Here is a 19057-nt window from a genome sequence, read left to right on the forward strand (position 1 = left end):
TCATGTTTGTAGGTTGCACAGATTTTTTATATTATGAGATGAAGATGCAAAAGTTACATCACATATTACTCCAAATACCCTTGAATCAAGTTGTAAAGTTCCAAGAGATATATGGCCAAAATGCTGTATATCTGTAGAGTTTGTCTTTTGTGCAAGGACTTTCTGAGGAGATTCTTTGTGGTAACCCCAGGGTATGGAGAAAAGTTCCTGTACCTAGGCTGTGCCCAGGAAGGAGCTGGGATGGGAGCTTGTGTGACAGCAGTAACTCCAGACCCTCTCATTCCAGCTCCAGAATATGTGGCAGCTGCAAATGACCCTCACCATTTTCCTCTGTGCTAGTAAAGCAAATATATGATGGCAGAAGAATATATAATGAAAGGAAATAGAGGGAAAAGGAGAGGAATGTTTAAGAGAAAGGAAAATGCAGAAAGGAAAATCAAATCTGTCTTAGAGAAAGAAGAGAGAGGACTGGTAAGAAGTCCTAAAGAGATTATCAAGTGACACAGAAAACCAAATAATAACAAACAGCTGAAGGCAACTTTCAGAAGAGGAAGAGGGTATAATAAACATATGAGACACAATAGTAATGAAAAAACCAAAACAAAACCAACCCAACAGCTGGAAGAAGGAAAAGAGACTTTAAATTCTGCCTGCAAAGTTAGAATTTAAAATCTGTTAGCATTTTCCTATATAGGACACTATGCACTTTTTCTGGATGAAAAAAAAATATTCTATTGGATGGAATAATCTGATATTTAACAGTAATAAAGTGTTACAAATCCTAATATGCTGCTTTACTGGTGAACAGCCGGGATAGCAAATTTTACACTTAGTCCTGCAAACAGGATGAGTTGGAGGAATACAAACCTTTCAAGAGTACATTGCCTCACAAAATCGAGACCCACCTCTTACAATTACTTCAGTCTTCCACAATGCACTCTGGTCTCTCCATTACTTTTGTTTCACTCCTTTCTATTTTTTGGTCATATGACCACTAGTCTGCTCCATGCCTCATAAACATGGCAACTGGAAAAGAATAAACATTAGAGCTGTTCATTTTAAGCTAGCTTGATGCCACCTAAAATAGCAAGGTCTGCACAGTTTAAACTTTAACTTAAATCAGAGCTATGAACATAAAAGAATTCATACAGGAGTAGCTCTCCCATGCGTAAATGTCTGAGAAACCTCTTGCTACTGTTTTGTGCAACATGAAACGTTAGACCACCCATCATCCTGAGGGTACGAATAGAAGCCCTGACTGCAGAGGCAAGCAGTCATGTTCCCAGTGCAGAAGGATAGAGTACAAACAAATATTGTCCTCACCTACCCAGATCCAGCTCCACCAGAGGCATTTAAAGTAAAGAATTTCCCTGTGTCAGGAAGAGGGTTTTTTTGTTTATTTGGTTGTTTTTTTTTGTTTGTTTGTTTTTCTTGGTTGTTGTTGTTGTTTTGGTGGATGAGTACTGACGCTTGTTCTTGCTCACACAGGAAATGACGTGTGTTCTGAGTGTATAGTGAGAACTGGGAGAGAAAATATATCCTAAAAAATTTTTCTTATTTCAGCTGCTGCTGTCTGGTGCTACTCAAACCATTGCCAAGAATACCTGTAGTAGCACAGAGGAGAAGTGCTGGTTAAGGTCTTTTCAGAAGTGAGGGCAAAAGTTATATTCTGCTGCTCTGGAGGAAGGACAAAATAGATTTCTTGTCCACATGTCACTCTGATCCCCATCTTATCTGTTTCAATCTGGACTGTTCACTGCCACTAGTGCCCTGAAGGGACAAAAAAAAGACCCTGCCCCTCACCAGTGTAATTTTATCTTCTCAGAGAGCATTAGCCCTGGAGAGCTGCAGCCTGCATCACCTGCAGAGCCAGAATCCCTCTCCTGACTGTTAGGGAGCCATCCCTGCTCCATGCAGGGTGGCCTGCTCCTGTCAAACTGCTCTCCTACTTCTTGTCCCCTAACTTGAGGGGCTGCACAGCAATTAAATACCTCTCGCTGGAGCAATCTTCTACCATGAGCAACATGCCCAGGCTAAGGCTGGCTGCTCCTCTCTTGCCATTTCTCTCACCAGCCTTGGGAATTAGGAAAAAGAATGAATTTTGCCCAGGGGACAGCAGCAGAAACCACTAAATAAAAGATGTTTAAACTTCCTGCAGCATTTGATGTATGCATTGGAAATTGACTAAGACCACTTTAATTTAATGAGAAATTAGCTAAAAGCTTGTGTTCATGGAGGTTTATATTAACTGCAGCTAAAACAAACTATAATGTGACAATGAAAGTATATATGGAGAGAGCTATCAGCTGTGTTTCCTTAAGAATTTTATTGGCCAAAAAAGAGTTACAAAAATAATATTTTGAATATTGCTATTAAATATATCAAAATGTACAAAAAAGCTGACTAGTACATTATAATTTGGAAAAAGCTATAGCAGACAGAAAAAGAAAGGGAGTGGAAGGTTTTTTTTTGTTACCAGTATTTAATAACATGCTGTGTTATTGGGTTTTATTGCACTGTATTCATTCCAATCAGCATTTAAAGTGTGTGCTGAGAAAGAGACAAGGGGCATTCTACTCTTGTATAGGGCAGGTTATAAAAAAATTCTTCCAATATTGCATCCTAAATCATGCAGCTGAAATGAAATTCCTCTTCTGTCTTCTCTTCCCTTCTTCCTTTCATTCATTCCAAAAAAAAAAACAAAAACAAAACAAAACTAAAAAGAATATTTTAGTTGATTTTATTTTCTAGATATTGAACGTTTACAATTAGAAAGTGGTGCATAGATACTTGTATCTAGCATTTTGGCAATAATTTAGTTCTATAAATATTTACTCATTTTCTTAACCTCTTACAGCCAGCAGTAAATGGGACTATTCACGTGCTTGGAAGACAGGCATTTGGGGAAATATGTGGAGACTTAGGTTAAATGTCTATACTCATGAATGACCTAATTCAGGGAAGCTGTTTCATTTACTTGGCTTGTTTACCAAGTTAACTGTGAGTGGATTGTCATTTGGAGGCTTCTTTTGCATTTGACATCTCCTGAAAACACTGGGACATTCTAAACTAGGTAGAGTCAAGGTAGTCTTATTAAAGTTTTTCAGACTCCCAATATCTTTGGTTGAGAAAACAAGAGCTTTGATACATGGTCATCAGCTCTTCTAGTTGCTAACTCCATATGTAACAAAGCTGTATAGCAAACAATGACCTTCAAGTGTTTAGAAATGAGATGTTTGGTTTCATAGCTCAGATCCATTGCTCAAAGCAACAGATACGCAATATCATGGGCCAGCTTGGGTTGGAAGGGGCCTCTGGAGGTTCAGTTTCTCCTCAAAGAAGGACCAACTTAGAAGTTACATTATGTTCCTCTGTGCTTCAGTTGTTTCCACGAAATGTTTGAAACCTCCTGCAGTAGTAGGGCACAGACTTTCTTCAAGGGTTTTGTTCAAGTGTTTTTTGATTAAAAATTCTTTAGAACACAGTATTACACAATCCAGTTCATGCCTGTTTTATGCTGTACCTACAGTTGTGTTTGCTCAAAGGAAAATCAGTTCAGTGACTGTTACTTTTTGTGTCTTCCTGTGTAAAACAGCTGGATATTTTTGATTGGGCAGTACTCAACATAAGTGAAAGCACTTGGTAGTCTTTGAGTAATGGCTGATATTTTCAATAGAGGCATTTAAGCCCCTTTTGAAATTTTCCGTACATGTATTTCTGTGTAGGACTTTTAAGCATGCTGACACTAAAAAAACAGTTGAAAAAGCACTATGCGCAAAATAACTCAAGAAAACATCATGTGCCATTGCAATTTTGTTCAGGGAGTTTTACTCAGCTGAGATGGATTTATGGTACAAAGTGAGCAAATGATGGCCATTTCACTGTTTCATTAGCAAAACTTGTCCTCCATCAGGTTTATCTTGAGATTTCATCTTCATTATTGCTAAGGCCAAACACAAATATTCATGTAAGGAAGTGATCATGAGAAGAAGGTTGGAGATGATCCTGGTAGTAATTACTATGTCACACTACTCTTTTTTATTGTTTTTTAGCAGAACCAGACAAAAATTTCTGAGTTCAGTCCAAGCACCAGTCCACCATGGCCAGCTAATCCACCACAGTGCTATTCAGCCGCTGCACTGGCAAGATAGTTGCCGTTTTCTCTAAATAGATTTTGCATCCAGTAATTGTTCTTACTCATTTCAGGGAAGCACTACAGAAACTGACATCCGGCTGTAACAACGTTTTTTTTTATTTTGCTTTTTATGTAATCAAGTGTCAGCTTGCTTTCAGCTAAGAAGTTGTCAAGGGTTCTAAGTATGCCGAAGATATTTTCTCTTATTTAACAAACCCAGAAGCTTCATGGTGAATGCCTCAATTTTGCAATACGTAATTTCTTTAATTGCCTTTTGAAATTGTGGTTACTAAATGATAAGAAAATGTTAGAGGTCAGCAATCTGTCAAATTTATGGTTAATTTCTGGTGAAATTTCAAGATGACAGTGAAGGAAAAAATATAACTAATAAGAACTACAACAACAGACAAGTAATTTGCCTCTAGAAATACTCAGAAAACACAGAGCAGGAGCTTTTGAGAAATAGATGTGGGTCTATATATGAACGGTGTTTGTAGGATTTCTTTAAAAATGGAGGAGTTCTTACAGCATTTCAGAAGGGCAGGAGAAGGGCAAGACTCAAGGACATTTTCTCTGATTATGGGGCACCTCATGTGGGAATACCCGCCTTACTGTCTAGCTTTTGTGGATCCCTTCAAAGTAGCCAGGCTGTCACGGGGTCACTAACCACGTCCTGAAGACACTTCCATTACTTTGAGAGGTTTTTACAACTAACCTATTTTTTTCCAAAGATTTCTTCCTTAAGCATTAAGTGAATTTTTGATCCATTTTAAAAAAAGCTACTTCTAGTCTGACAGAAGGGCCTGTGGAAGGTTCTTATATTCTAATAGCAGATCTTTTCAAAGAGGCAAAGCCAAGGGAAATCTCAAACACAAAGCTTTCTAAATAGATGATATAATCTACTTTCAGTTATTTTTTAATATTTTCTTCATGCTACATTTTTGTGCCATCATGATCTGAACAGACATTTGGTGCTTACTATTTTAAAGATGTTGATTAGTTGCCACTAGTTAGACACAGTATTCTTCCCTGTCTTCTGTCAAGTAAAATTTCCCAAATACTTTTCTTGTTGTGACTGATTTGTGTATATGTCTATTTTAAAGATTATGCTTCTGTGATGCTGCAACAAATAATCTTGTCAGTAAGACTGTTTTAATATTTCCATAGATATTAATAGTTTGGCATTGTGAATGTCACTAAGTGCTTTCAGTTCTCTGTGATAAATTAATTGACAATTTTGAGAAAAGATGAACAGTTGTGTTGGAGACTAACCGAAAAGCTTATTGATATCCAAAGAAGGAAAAATTGCTATTGATTTGTACGGGTATTGGACAAGAGCTTTAATAAATGCTAACAGAAACTGTTAAGTCTGTTAAGATTTTCTTTGCTTTCTTTATGTGATCAAAAAGAGATATTTCTCTGCCAGCAATATAAATCCAGGCTTATGTGCAGGGTTAGACACAGGCAGCCTTGGTAATGTTATGCTGTCACATGTTTAGTGACTTCAATAGATGAATATAGTGTTGCCAAAAACATACACCTGCCTGAACTGAGAAAGCATGTAAAAGTGAAGATACACCCACATCAGTTAAATGCAGGAATCTAACTGTGTTGAAATAGTGTTTCACAGGGCAGTGGAAAGTGAGAAATATTTTTATGAACTCACATTTGCAGTAACATATTTCTGCTCTGCTGTTGTATTACCTCCTTCCTGTAAATGTGTGTTTACTGCAGTCACTCTACAGTGAAAGAGAAAGGTCACACAATGCACGCAACACTTTTTATCCTATTAGTTCTGCTATGGAGATGCAACAGAGTAAAACAAATCAAAGATACACAAGCATGAGTGTTTGAAGGGTGTTCAGTGAACTTAGGAGAGATCAGGTGTTGGCTACAGTGATATGGGAAGCGCATTAGAAACTTTTTGTTTGTGCAATTAACTTGACATCTCCCTGTAGCATGAAATATGGACAGTTTTTCAGGATTTTGTGTTGCTTTCCTTTGAAGAGGTGATGAGTTATTTGAACAGTAGAAACACTCACTGAATTTTGAAGTGGCAATGGAATTTTGAAAGGGATATTGTTTTTGGTCCTCAAGATTTTAGTCAGTGTCTATTAGCAGAGATCAAAGGACAGTTTATTCAGCTTTGGCCTAAAACTTTATCTGGAGTATCTGACATTGATCACCATCAACAGGAGACATACACTGCCAGACAGAGACATACGCTCAGGGTTGATTTGATAAGTTAGATGATGTTCTTCCATGTATCTGTATTGAACAGGAAGCTAGATAGGTGGAAAAAAGGAAGATGCTTCCCTGTCTGTAACAGAGCTAAATGAGTATGGCAAAAGAAAAGACTCTTTAAAGAATTCTTTTCATTTTCAAAGGAATTTAACTCAACCATGTTCACAGTGTTATGTATCTTACATATGTAGCAAAAAAATGTTTGTGAGAAATTGAAGTGCATTCACACAAACACACACAAAAGTTAAGCATCATCTCTGTCTCTTCATAGATGAAAAATCTGATGCAGGAAGACTGCTGACAGAGCTGTTTCAAATGCTGGCACAGCAAAGTGCACGCACTTTGACCTACTAGATAAATGAGAATGATGTAATTTGTTTATGACCAGTAAAAAATTACCAGGACCACTTGTCATCAACAACAGCATCAAGTTACTCTGATTCCTTTACTAATTCTAATTCACATAGGCTGAAATGAGATGCTGTATTTTAAACTATGCATAAAATCACACTTTATACAGAACTCAAACTAATTTCTGACAGAAAAATGAAGAAACTGAGTAGGTATTCACTGAGGCAAATATGAAATCATATATATTTACTGAAACAGTTAAACTGATAGATGCTGACATTTGCTGCCGGTTAAAGACTCTTTTTCAACAATGCTACTAGGTAGAGAAGAACTTTTGACTTGGCTTGAAAATATACATTCCAGCTGATCGTACTGTTTAAAAAAGACATAAGACACTAAAGCCTGAGGTGTTCATACATGTATTCCCTGTATCAGATAAAAGCAGCAGTGTTGTGACCTGTTTTCCTAGTCTGCTGGAAGTAACACAGAAAAATGAAGGTATAAATTCAGAACTGTTAGACATACAGAATCAGTAGCTTTTGCCTTTTGGTGGCTGTATACAGATTTTGAGCACTATAAAAGCAAATAATGCAGCTGAAGAACTGCATTGTTCAGAAAGATGATGTCACTAAGAGACTGTCACTCATCAATGAAGGAAAACAAAGTTTCCTACAATACTACTAGGATGGTAGTTAAATAATCTGCTGCTGTTTCTCTGATGACTCGATGATAATGCTGAAGAAATGAGAGAAGTTGTGTCCCACTTGTACACCTGCTGTCCTGGCAGGTAGTTCACCCAAACTGAAAAAAAAAAAATAACACAACATTTTGCTGTCAGCCTATGGAAATGCTTCTCTGACCAGCACAAGTGCAAGCTGTCTACTGATGGCACCACTGAGGTGCTCCTGAAAAGAGTTGGAATGATAGGTAAAAAAAATGTGTTTTTTCCTGTCACCATATGGCTTGGGAGTTTGTCTCATTAGGAAGAAACTGGCTTAAGCTTCATAATAGTTGTATTTCAGAAATCCTTCTGATCAGCCCAAATGTCAGGGGGTATCTTATCCCTCTTAGGCATTACAATACCTTTGTGGAATAGAGATTAAGAAATTAAGCCCTTGCAGTTTCTCTAGCATGGGTATTTTGTTCTGCATTTCTTAATCCCTGTCTTTTTTCTACTCTGCTTTTTACAATAAAGAATTTGGTGCTCCATGATGTGAAGAATGGCTTCTTTGTCTCTTTTCCTCTCTTTTGTTCTTGGGCTGAGCTGCTGAAACATGCTTTCATACGTTGACAAACTCATGGGTTTGATGCCTTAAGTAAGGGGAAAAAAAGGAATTGGATGATGAACTTGATTACACTGAAAATCAAGGGAGACAATTTAATTTCAAGGTTTCATCATTACAGATTCATTGGAAATACTTCTGATCATAATGCATTTGTTTAGTATTCATGGATGCTACATACATTTCCATAGATTATACTCTTGTGAGATGTAGCCTCACTTAACCATTGGCTATTCCTACTGAGTGAATTAGAGTAAACAGTTTTATCAAATGGTGAATTCCACCTACTGCCAAGTGTTCAGGGTTATGCTGTTATGCTTGACTAGCCAGATATTTAGCTTCTCTCTGCTACCTAAGTGACTAACCTGCCGCATAAACATGTGTAATTTACCTCAGGATTACAGTTAATCAGTAGGTTTCTGGATGCTTGCCTTTTTTTTTTTGCCTTTTTTTTTTTTTTCTTTTTTTGTTTTTTTGTTTTTCTTAGTCATTTTGGCTCCATTTAAAATTATGGAGAAACCTTACACAAATGTTTAGGGAGTCTTTGGAAGGATTATTCAGATGTATACTTACTAAGGTGATTTCTCTCTCAATTCTGTCCAATTGTGTGAGGAATATGCAGTTCATCGCTAGCCCATTATTGCACAAACATTCTTTGAAAAGCTCAACATATCATCTTATAGCAAGTCACAGTGTCAGAAATCTTGTGCCTAAGATCATGTGCTTTTCTTCCCTTAAAAGGTACATGTTCGTAAGTGGTTCATATGCTAAGATTCAGTAGTAGAAGCACACTCTTTCAAGAGTCAAAAGTCTCAACATTTTTCTCCCTTGACATTTTTTTCTTATCCAAAATCTTTAAGCTCCCACAAATTCTCCAAGACCATTACAGTGAGAGACAGAGGTACAGAAGACAAGTAACAGCAGAAAATGGAGAGAGTAAATATAAATGGCCTAACTGCTGACAGGACTGCTTTTGCAGCCCTGGCTCTGTGGAATATTTATTTTCAAGAACAACCCACTACTTTTTTTGCAGTATACGCCTACTTACAGACAGCAAAGGCTGAATATGTAACTTTAAGTCTTTATTCTCTGAGTGTTGTAATTTCAGAAGTATTTTTTTAAAAAGTTCTTCTTCTGCGACTTAAGTCCCTTACTTGAACTATAATAGTGACAATGTTGTGTGTCAAGAATGTACTTACTTGTTTATATAGCTAAAATGCATGAAGTGTGTATGTTTATGCTCTGCGGTTCACTGCCACTGAGTGCTCTGCAGAAGGGCTGCAGAGAGAGCAGGAATTCTGTTGCTAACTGTTCTAGTGCTGTCAGCAACAATGCTACTATTACCAAAACATAAATTAAAATGAGACCACTATTCCATTTGCAAATGGTGGCGTTGTCAGCCTGACGGAAAGTTATTTTGTCAGCGTCCTGACAAGTTAGCTAGATCTCAAATGACTGAGGGAAGAATACTGGGGCAGAAAAACCCCACATCTTGGAAAAGGATAGTGAGAATAGCCTAGCTGCTTCAATGGAGCCGTTGCAAAGACATGGCCTATTAAAACCCCAAGACTAGTTTAATATCAGTTTTGTGGCTCCTTACCTTAGGTTTCAAGACCTGTCCACCTAATTCGTACCTGGTATGTGTGAATGAGAGGTACCAGCAGCTATCCCCAATCTACTGCAAAGCACAGCAACTATTTTGGCTTTGTTTGACTGTTCTACTGAGGCTCTCTTCCCTTTTCCTACATACCATTGCAGAGTACTACCATACACACAAAGTGTTTCATTAAGCTTGCTCAGTCAGTCAGCAAATATGAATGACTTGGGACAGATGTTCTCCTAGAACATCTGGAATAAACTTGCATAGAAATGGTAGCATTCTATCACTCTTTCCTTCATGGAGTTAGCGGAGTGACATAGGGAGTGTGCATTCCTCATTGATCCCCGGTTTGCACAAAGTGAACTGTTTAACCATTCACGTATTGCTACTGTAGATGATCGTTCCGAGAAAGTCAAATTCTCTGTTTAAACACATGGCTATGCTATGCAATATCAGAGAGGTTGCTTGACACTAGCAGTCACCAGCATACACTGAACTTTAAGAAATAGCTGTCTCATCATGGTTATGATGGATCTCAGCTAAACAGGGAGTTTCTTTAATACCATGTAGGCAACATAACACTTGATTAAGTATCTGGTATTTTGCTGACTAGAGAGTATGGCTTTGTAGTCCAAACCAGCATTGCTGTGGTGATCCATAGCAATTAATTTTTTTTTCCCAGACAGATTTCATTTGATAAGAAACCTTTTTTTTTTTTCTTTTTGTGATTGGAAGTGACATCATTGATAACAATTCAAAAACTGAGTATTAAGAAAGCCCATGGCATTTTTTTTTCAGTAGTGTAAACTCACCTTGGATTACGGGGCGACTTCAGTTACCTTCTGTGCCAGGAATCTCACATCTAGAGAACAGAACAGTCTAAGTAGTTAATTCAGAATCCCAAACACAAATGTTGAAGAGGTACATATAAACAGGATTTGGGTAAATGACCCACATAGAATAGAGAAATCTATCAATACACAGTTTGTCAGGAGCATAAATCCTTGTATTTTCAAGAGAAAACTTAGGAAAGTGAAATAGTATATTACCCACATAGGAAAAAAATAACAACAAAACAACCCACCTGCAACTAAACTACTTACAGAGGAAAAATGTGCTTGTCTTTCAGAAGCCACATAAACAAGCCAGGATTTACCTGGATGTATATTCTTTTCCAGGCTCTAAATATTGTCTGACATCTCAGGGATAATTCATATTCAGATGTGAACTTTAATACCAAATTCTTCAATATTAGTCCCATGTTGGGTTTGCACAGATCAAATCACTCCTGTACCTCGAAGTCACTTTATTAGTACCATCTTTCTACATATATTTATAGACTAAGTATTAAAGAAGTATGTAATGCCTTTTCAGATCGCTTTTTTTTTTTGGGGGGGATAAAATAAAATGGTAGATTAGCTTCATTTTTATTACATTTCGTTTACATATAGACTTATGAAGTAAGGAGTCAGTTATGTTTGCAGTCAGCATTTAGAGCTGACTTTTAATTAACTTCTGCTTATAATTTTTAATATAGTTCTTTTGCTGAATAATATTTCTATCCCACAATGGCTGAAAGTACAGCCAGTACAGCACAGAGGGAAAAAAATGGCCCTAAATTATCAAACTATTATATTTGCAGCAGCTCTCTGCCGAGAGACTTTTCAAAACAGTCAAACAATAAAGTCATTAGAATGCCAAAATGTGGCATCAGGGGCCAGACCTTCATCCCATTGAAATCAGAAGCTGATGTACTGAATAGTGCTAGTATTTGCCCCTTAAAACTCTTTAAATATCTTTGGTTCAAGTAAAATAACAGACTATTACTGCAAATCTAACCTTCATTAAATTTTCTATGCACTTAGATCTTCATATGATTTGGGGAATAGGTTTTGTTTGAACTGTATACTGCTTATATTTGATTTTTAAAATGATTTTTAATGTTGTATTCTCTCTAGTTTTCCATTATTCTCAGGGAACAAAAGTGCAGCTAGTAAACTCCTGTATAGATATACTCTCATGGAGACCAGGTAACCAAGTGAATAACAGCCCTACTTCTTATTTCAAAGGTTACAGGTTCAACCTGACTGAGCTCTGTTTTAATTAAACTTTTTATTTGCTTCTCCACAAGTTATGACATATAAAAGTCAACTATAGTAAAAAAAATGGCTATTTACACTTAAAGTTAGATGGAGTCCATTCCTTTGTGCATAACGAAGAACAGAAAAACATCAGGAACAGTTAGCATAGACATGTCTTTATCTAGGTACACAATCACAAAATTGTTTAACAAAAACTCTAGACTGTGTATTTACTGGAAAGAAGAGTCTCAACATGGGCTTTGTATTTCTACTTCCCTGTGCTGGTTTAAAGCACCTATGGGCCAGGAATGCTGAAAGCAGCATTATATGCAGAGAGATCCTGTATGATTCTGTGAAGTAATTAATTCCTATCTACCTGTGAGCTCTGCAATACTAAAGACTGGAATAGCTGAGAGTGTCATCACTAGCAGGTAGAGCAGGGAATTTCTAGTGCACGAAATCTTTGAGAACAGTTTCAAATTACTTGTGTTTCATGGGACACTGGGAAAATCGCCACATTTGGCCAGTGGTAGATACATGAAACTCTGTGCATCTTATAGTTTTTAGGAAAGAGCTGGGTCTGTAGCAGATGGCAGTAGACAAACAGCAGCACTTGGTCCTGTGCTTAACTTGTCCCAGTAGGGATAACTGTGATGACTCATAGGTGTGCCAAACACAGCTAGACCTTCGGATACGCGCAACTTCTGTATGTCTTGTCAGGCATACCCAAAATTCTGGTCAACTTTTCGAGCTATTTGTTTGCTTTTATCTGAAGGAGGGTATATAGGACAAAAAGTAGTGTAGCTTAACGTCTTTCCTACCTCTGTGTTATTTTAGGGGTATGGGTGGGTAGGAGAAGTAATTACTTACAGAAATAAACAAAAGCTCTTTGCTTTCACAGATTCATTTCTGAATAGATGACAATATACTTCATTTTACAAGTAAAGACATAAAGAAATTTTCCACAGAACAAAATGCTCTGTATCAATAAAGACCAGAAATTACAAGGCACACACATACCTTCTTGCAGAGTATTCATCAGCAGACAGATGTTTTCTGTGGTCTGAGACATGCTCTCAATGGAGAAAGCAGCCTGTCAAAAATGATAAAGATGCAATGTTTTTGGAATTGCACAGGAAAGTGATGTGTCTCAGTGCAGACTGGAGGTGAAGCAAATTAACATTACCTACTTCATTGATAGAATGAGGACTCATATAGAGTACAATTAACTTACATTAACATCAGACAGAGTCTGCTTAGTATACCTACCACTTCTCTAATTAAAAGAAAACAATCTGGCCCAGAACTCCCCATGTACAAAAAAGATTGAAATGATCGGTCAATTGATTTGGCCATCTAATGAGGTCTCTTTAAAAGAGTGGCTTGTTAAATAGTGAAATCAAATATGCAAAGTTAAAAATAAGAAACTTAAGCCACTGATTGATCTAAAGCCCACGGAATGCAACTACAGTTTTGAGGAGACTTGGATCAGGTTTGCGCAGCCAGTTCCCCACATTTCTGAAGGTCAAGACCTTTTTGTTATTTCTTTACAAGAGTGCAAAATTATGAGACTCAAAATTAATTAAACCAGTACCTGTGAGTATGTTGGATTGTAATAGCTTCTATTGTAATCTATTGCTACTTGAATCAGTAAGTTTTTAAATCACTTGATTGGTTTTTTAAGTTTTTGAAATAGTGGTGTTTTAAAATGTATCTTATTTAAGAAGCGGACATGTCTTATATTTGATATCATCTTGAATACAGTACTTTATTTTAGTAATGTATATATCTTGAAACTATCTGAAAGATTTTTTTACATATTAGATACTTAATGCCAGTTCCTCTTTCACACACTGTAAAATTAGGTACAAAGCTAAGATCTTGTAACGACTAAATACTTCGAAAGAGTTTAGAAAGCATTAGTCATCATCTTGTCTCTTTCTGTGGTATCACCCTAAAAATTTTCAGCAGGAAGTTTGGATTTGTTTTCTCTGACTTGGCTGCCTAAGTTATTAGAATACAAGGCATTTTAATAATAGGGAATAATCTGAATTTATCATTTATAGTCCAGAGCCACATACACTGAAATATGCTGTAGCAAGGTATAGTTATGCATTTTGAAGGTCTGCCCATCAGTTAGGTTTGAGAGCTATAATGATTTAAATCAACTATTCCTGTTCATGTTAAGAAAAGCTGATTGCATGGCTTGCTCCAGAAGCAGGGAGCAGGATGAGACATGACCTCCTGAAAGAGTATAGTGAAGAGGGTTAGCAAATCCTCAGTCAGTCTTGCATATGGAGGAGGCACTGGGTGCATGCTGACCATCTGATCAGCATAGGAGTATGAGTCCTTGCCAACTCTATTTTGTTGTGTTCAAGGTGAACCAGGAACAGTTGGTAGGCTAGGGGAATGCAGTATTGCCAACAAGGAAAGGCTCTTGTAACCACATACAACATAGTAATGTGTATATCATATGAATCTTGAAATTCTTCTTAGCTAATTATCTCTATTTATTGGATCATAAAATATTACTCTTACAAGAATTATAATGTTGGCTGTTTGTCTGATGCCTATTAAAGTCAGGACAAGACCATCCTACCTGTTTGAATTTTTGCTTGTTTTTAGAGTTATTTTGGCTGTCAGATATTACATCCTGAACCCCTGCCTATTCTTTACTTTTTCCAGAGTTAAATTAGGAACAGAGATATTTTAAATGGTTTTGAATAGTGGAGACTTATCTGCTTTGGAAAGTTGTCTAGTCACACCCATCCCATTAATAGAAGGGCATTTCAAAATGCAGTGACAAACTCTACCCCATATGCTGGATTCTGCAGTGCTTTATTTTTGTTACTGTCCTCTTCACTTATTGCTTTTTAAGGTCTTGAATGGAGTGCTCACCAGTTTCCCAAGTCAGAATCATATTAATAATGTACCAAAGGTGTGTGTCAGGTGCAACTCATGCATGTTGAAAGACATACCTGTCAGGTCTGGAGGTAGTTCAGCATATTTTGTCCACTTGCTCAGGACACCCTTAAGTATGAAGATAACAGGTTACGCTAAGTCACAATCAATCCATAAGAATAAAAACTGCCAGCATTGGCCCTGCCAATCACAGTGGTTTAGGTTTTAATGCTACAAAAAGCAGGTGGCTTTGAGAGGACATTCTTTTTCCCTATATGTGGGCTGTTGTGTTAATCTAAAACATGTGGTGTAATATATTTGTAGCGGTTTTGGCTTCTCAACACTGGACCTAAAGTCAATGAGGATTTGTAGTCTGTTTCTTTGTTTAAATGAAAATCTCTTATCTCTTTTTCCAGCATTGAAACCCAAAACAGTGACAGGTAAGTATGATGGACAGAGAGTATATGTGTGTATGCATAGGATGACAGGGAAAATAATCACATTCACTTCACAGGATCACAGAATCAGAGAATGTTAGGGATTGGAAGTGACCTCAAAAGATTATCTAGCCCAATCCTCCTGCCGGAGCGGGAACACCTAGATCAGGTTACACAGGAATGTGTCCAGGTGGGTTTTGAATGTCTCCAGAGAAGGAGACTCCACAACCCCCCTGGGCAGCCTGTTCCAGTGTTCTGTCACTCTCACTGTGAAGAAGTTTCTTCTCAAATTTAAGTGGAACCTCTTGTGTTCCAATTTGAACCCATTACCCCTTGTCCTACCATTGGTTGTCACCAAGAAGAGTCTGGCTCCATCCTCATGACACTCACCTTTTACATATTTATAAACATTAATGAGGTCATCCCTCAGTCTCCTCTTCTCCAAGCTAAAGAGACCCGGCTCCCTCAGCCTTTCCTCGTAAGAGAGATGCTCCACTCCCTTCATCACCTTTGTTGCTCTGCGCTGGACTCTGTCCAGCAGTTCCCTGTCCTTCTTGAACTGAAGGGCCCAGAACTGGACACAATATTCCAGGTGTGGTCTCACCAGGGCAGAGTAGAGGGGGAGGAGAACCTCTCTTGACCTACTAACCACCCCACTTCTAGCACACCCCAGGATACCATTGGCCTTCCTGGCCACAAGGGCACAGCGCTGACTCATGGTCATTACTTGACAGCATATATCAGCATCCGCATTTTCTACAGTGCTTAGTGACTCATACAGTGAATGACTCTAAACTGATCTTTGAACATCATATTCCTCTAAGATACCAGCTTGTTTATGCTTTAGAAACACTAATGTTCCCCTTGACCAGCTAAACAATAAACAGTTATGAAAGAGGTGTTTATATACATGTGTGAAAGAAAAATTAAAAAAATATTGAAAAGATTTGCCTGATGTTCAGGTCTGATCTGGACTGTCTGGGTTTCACAAAGGTTACACAGTGTTTGCCAGGTTACTGGGTTAGAAAGCAACTCATCAAATGTCTGCTGCTGGCGAGGTGATGGCAGCTGCAGGATGACTCACGCTGGGGCCAGAGGACTGGGGCATGGCTGGGGTCTCACCTCCTGCAGATCCCCAGACCCTTTCCTGCCAGAGCAGTTGAGGGACATTCCCCCTGGCATCTCCTTGCCACACTCTTGGCAGGACCTGACTGCCCTACCAGTGGTCTGGAGAGGGCAGAACTACGGTAGCACAGTTTGGGACCAGGCACATCTTTAAACTTTAAGATGAAATTACATTTGGTTTTGTGCTTCAGGACCAAATATTTGTGAAGAACAGGAAGCACTAAAGCAATTTTCAACTCCCTCATATATCCCTGTAGTCTTCTAACTTAAACTCATGTGGCTGAAACAATGACACATAAAATGTTTTGAAGTCACATTGGAGAATGGACTCCAGCCCTGTAATGGGTCTTAGGCTGCAAATGAGAAAGTTTCATTGTTAAAAACAGCCAGCATTCAGTTGCTTTTCCTGACGCTATTGCAATCAGTTGGGAGACAAATGATGTGCTTTACATGAACATAGCCATGGATTATTTTGCTCATTTCCTGAATGGCTGGGATATTTAAACCACATTTGGCTTAAGGGAGAAAAACTGTTAGTACATCTGGAAACAAAAATGAAGACCACCTCAAAGAGCTCCAAAAAAAGTGTGAAGGAAATGAACTTTATCCTGTGATGACCAAAAGGATATCATGAGATGTACTGAAGAATTAATAAAACACACTTCAAGAATCAAGGCTGCGTGACAGGAGTCTAGTTATAACCAGGTTTACTCAGTAAAATATTAAAGACCATTTCTCCTTATCCATTTACTTTGACTTACTACAGAGCACTTGAGGAAGGATAAGAGACTAATAGGTACTGAAGAGGCAGAGTGCAATAGAGGGTAATAGCAAGAAAGTTTTGCAAAGAATATCTGGTCAGAAAGTGTAAATCAAACAGGGTTGCCCCAGAAACAGGCATTTTAGTAAACTTGACATCTTTCAAACAGCATTGCAGACATCAGCATTTGTTTTAGAAACTGAATTGTTTTTAAAATATCAGAATGGCATATTGCACCATTTTATTTATTTTTACTTTGAAAAAGCTTTCAGTAATGTTAAAATATTGCAATGTTTATACAAATATTTTGAGGATTGGAATGTGACCACAGCTTTTTTAACAAAACAGTTTTCCCTTCCAAATGAACTTCATGGATCATTTCTGAATGTCAACTCTTTTTTCCCACCCTGCATTAAGGATTTAAAAAAAAAAAAAAAAAAAGGTAGTTGGAAATTCATTCTCTAACAAGTTCTATGTGATTTAGTTGCAGGTCTTAAATACATACTCTTCTATTTTGTAAATACATCCAGGCTGTACCCTGCTGCTCATCAACCACTCAGGACACAGAAAAGGAACCCTGATGAGCAGCAAGGCTTAGTCATGCTCCTCCAGGCCTTAGGTGACCTTGGAGTGGAGCTGAGTCATCGTCATCTAAACACTCAACTGAAAGCACTCAAGCACACAGTGAGGGCACCGCATCATTCTGCAATGAGAGTTGAGCATGGGCAGGTTCCTCTCTGCTCAGAAGATCAAAGGAGAACTCTGTCTTACCTTCTGGCATGGTACTTCCCAAGGCTCACCTTAGATGATCCAGGCAACCACCAGACCTGCCAGAGGGCTGTACATTATCATAGAATCATTTTGGTTGGAAGAGACCCTTAAGATAACCAAGTCCAAACATAACCTAAATCTAGCACTAAACCAAGTCCCTAAGAGCCTCATCTATATGTCTTTTAAACATCTCCAGGGATGGTGACTCCACCATTTTCCTGGGCAGCCTGTTCCACTGCTTCACAACCCTTTCTGTGAGGAAATATTTCCTAATATCAAATATGAACGCTCCCTGCTGCAACTTGAGGCCATTTCCTCTCATCACTTGCTACTTGGGAGTAGAGACGAACACTCTCCATGCTACAATCTACTTTCAGGTAGGTGTAGAGAACAGTAAGGTCTCCCCTCAGTCTCCTTTTCTCCAGGCTAAGTAGCCCCAGTTACCTCAGCTGGTCCTCACAGGACTTGTTCTCCAGACCCCTCACCAGCTTAACTTCCCTTCTCTGAGCTCTCTCCAGTACCTCGATGTCTTTCCTGTAGTGAGAGCCCAAAACTGAACACAGAATTTGAGATGCACCCTCACCAGTACTGAGTACATGGGGATGATCACTGCCCTAGTCCTGTTGACCACACTATTCCTGATACAAGCCAGGATGCTGTTGGCCTTTTTGGTCACCTGGGCACATTGCTGGCTCACGTTCAGCCAGCTGCCAACCAACATCCCTAGGTCCTTTTCTACCAGCCAGCTTTCCAGCCACTCTGCTCTAAGCCTGTAGTGCTGCCTGGGGTTGTTGTGACCCAAGTGCAGGACCCGGCACTGGGCCTTGTTGAACCTCATACATTTGGCCTCAGTCCATTGATCCAGCCAATCCAGATCCCTCTGTAGAGCCTCACATTCCTTGTGAAAACAGAACACTCAAAAATTAATATCAGACTTCCCTGAATAACTTGTCCCAAAGCTGTCATTGTTGTGAATGTTAACTGTTTCTTCTTAGCCTCACATTATAATGATCAGTATATAATGTTGAAATAGATGGATGATAAATCAAAGCCTGAAATGTGGTGAAATCTCCTGGAAAAGTAAAAAAAAAGTAACAAAAATCATCCAGCACATCACCTGTGGGTTTCACTTGCATAGCTCAAAGCCAAGAATATTTTTTCAATAATTCTTTGAGCACACACTAGATTAGAACTGAGAAAGAAGTGGGTGTTCAGACTCAGGATGGTGGTACGATTTCTTTTTTAAAGTATACTTATTGTTTTGAGAATGACTGAACTAGAGAATAATACACAAATCACATAATTTCTCAGTCATTCAGCCTGGAACAAACACTCAGTTCTCCATTCCAGGCAGCAGATCTCTAGATTT

The sequence above is a fragment of the Streptopelia decaocto genome (assembly GCF_964273445.1).
Source record: "Streptopelia decaocto genome assembly, chromosome: Z".
In the NCBI taxonomy this organism is placed as follows: domain Eukaryota; kingdom Metazoa; phylum Chordata; class Aves; order Columbiformes; family Columbidae; genus Streptopelia; species Streptopelia decaocto.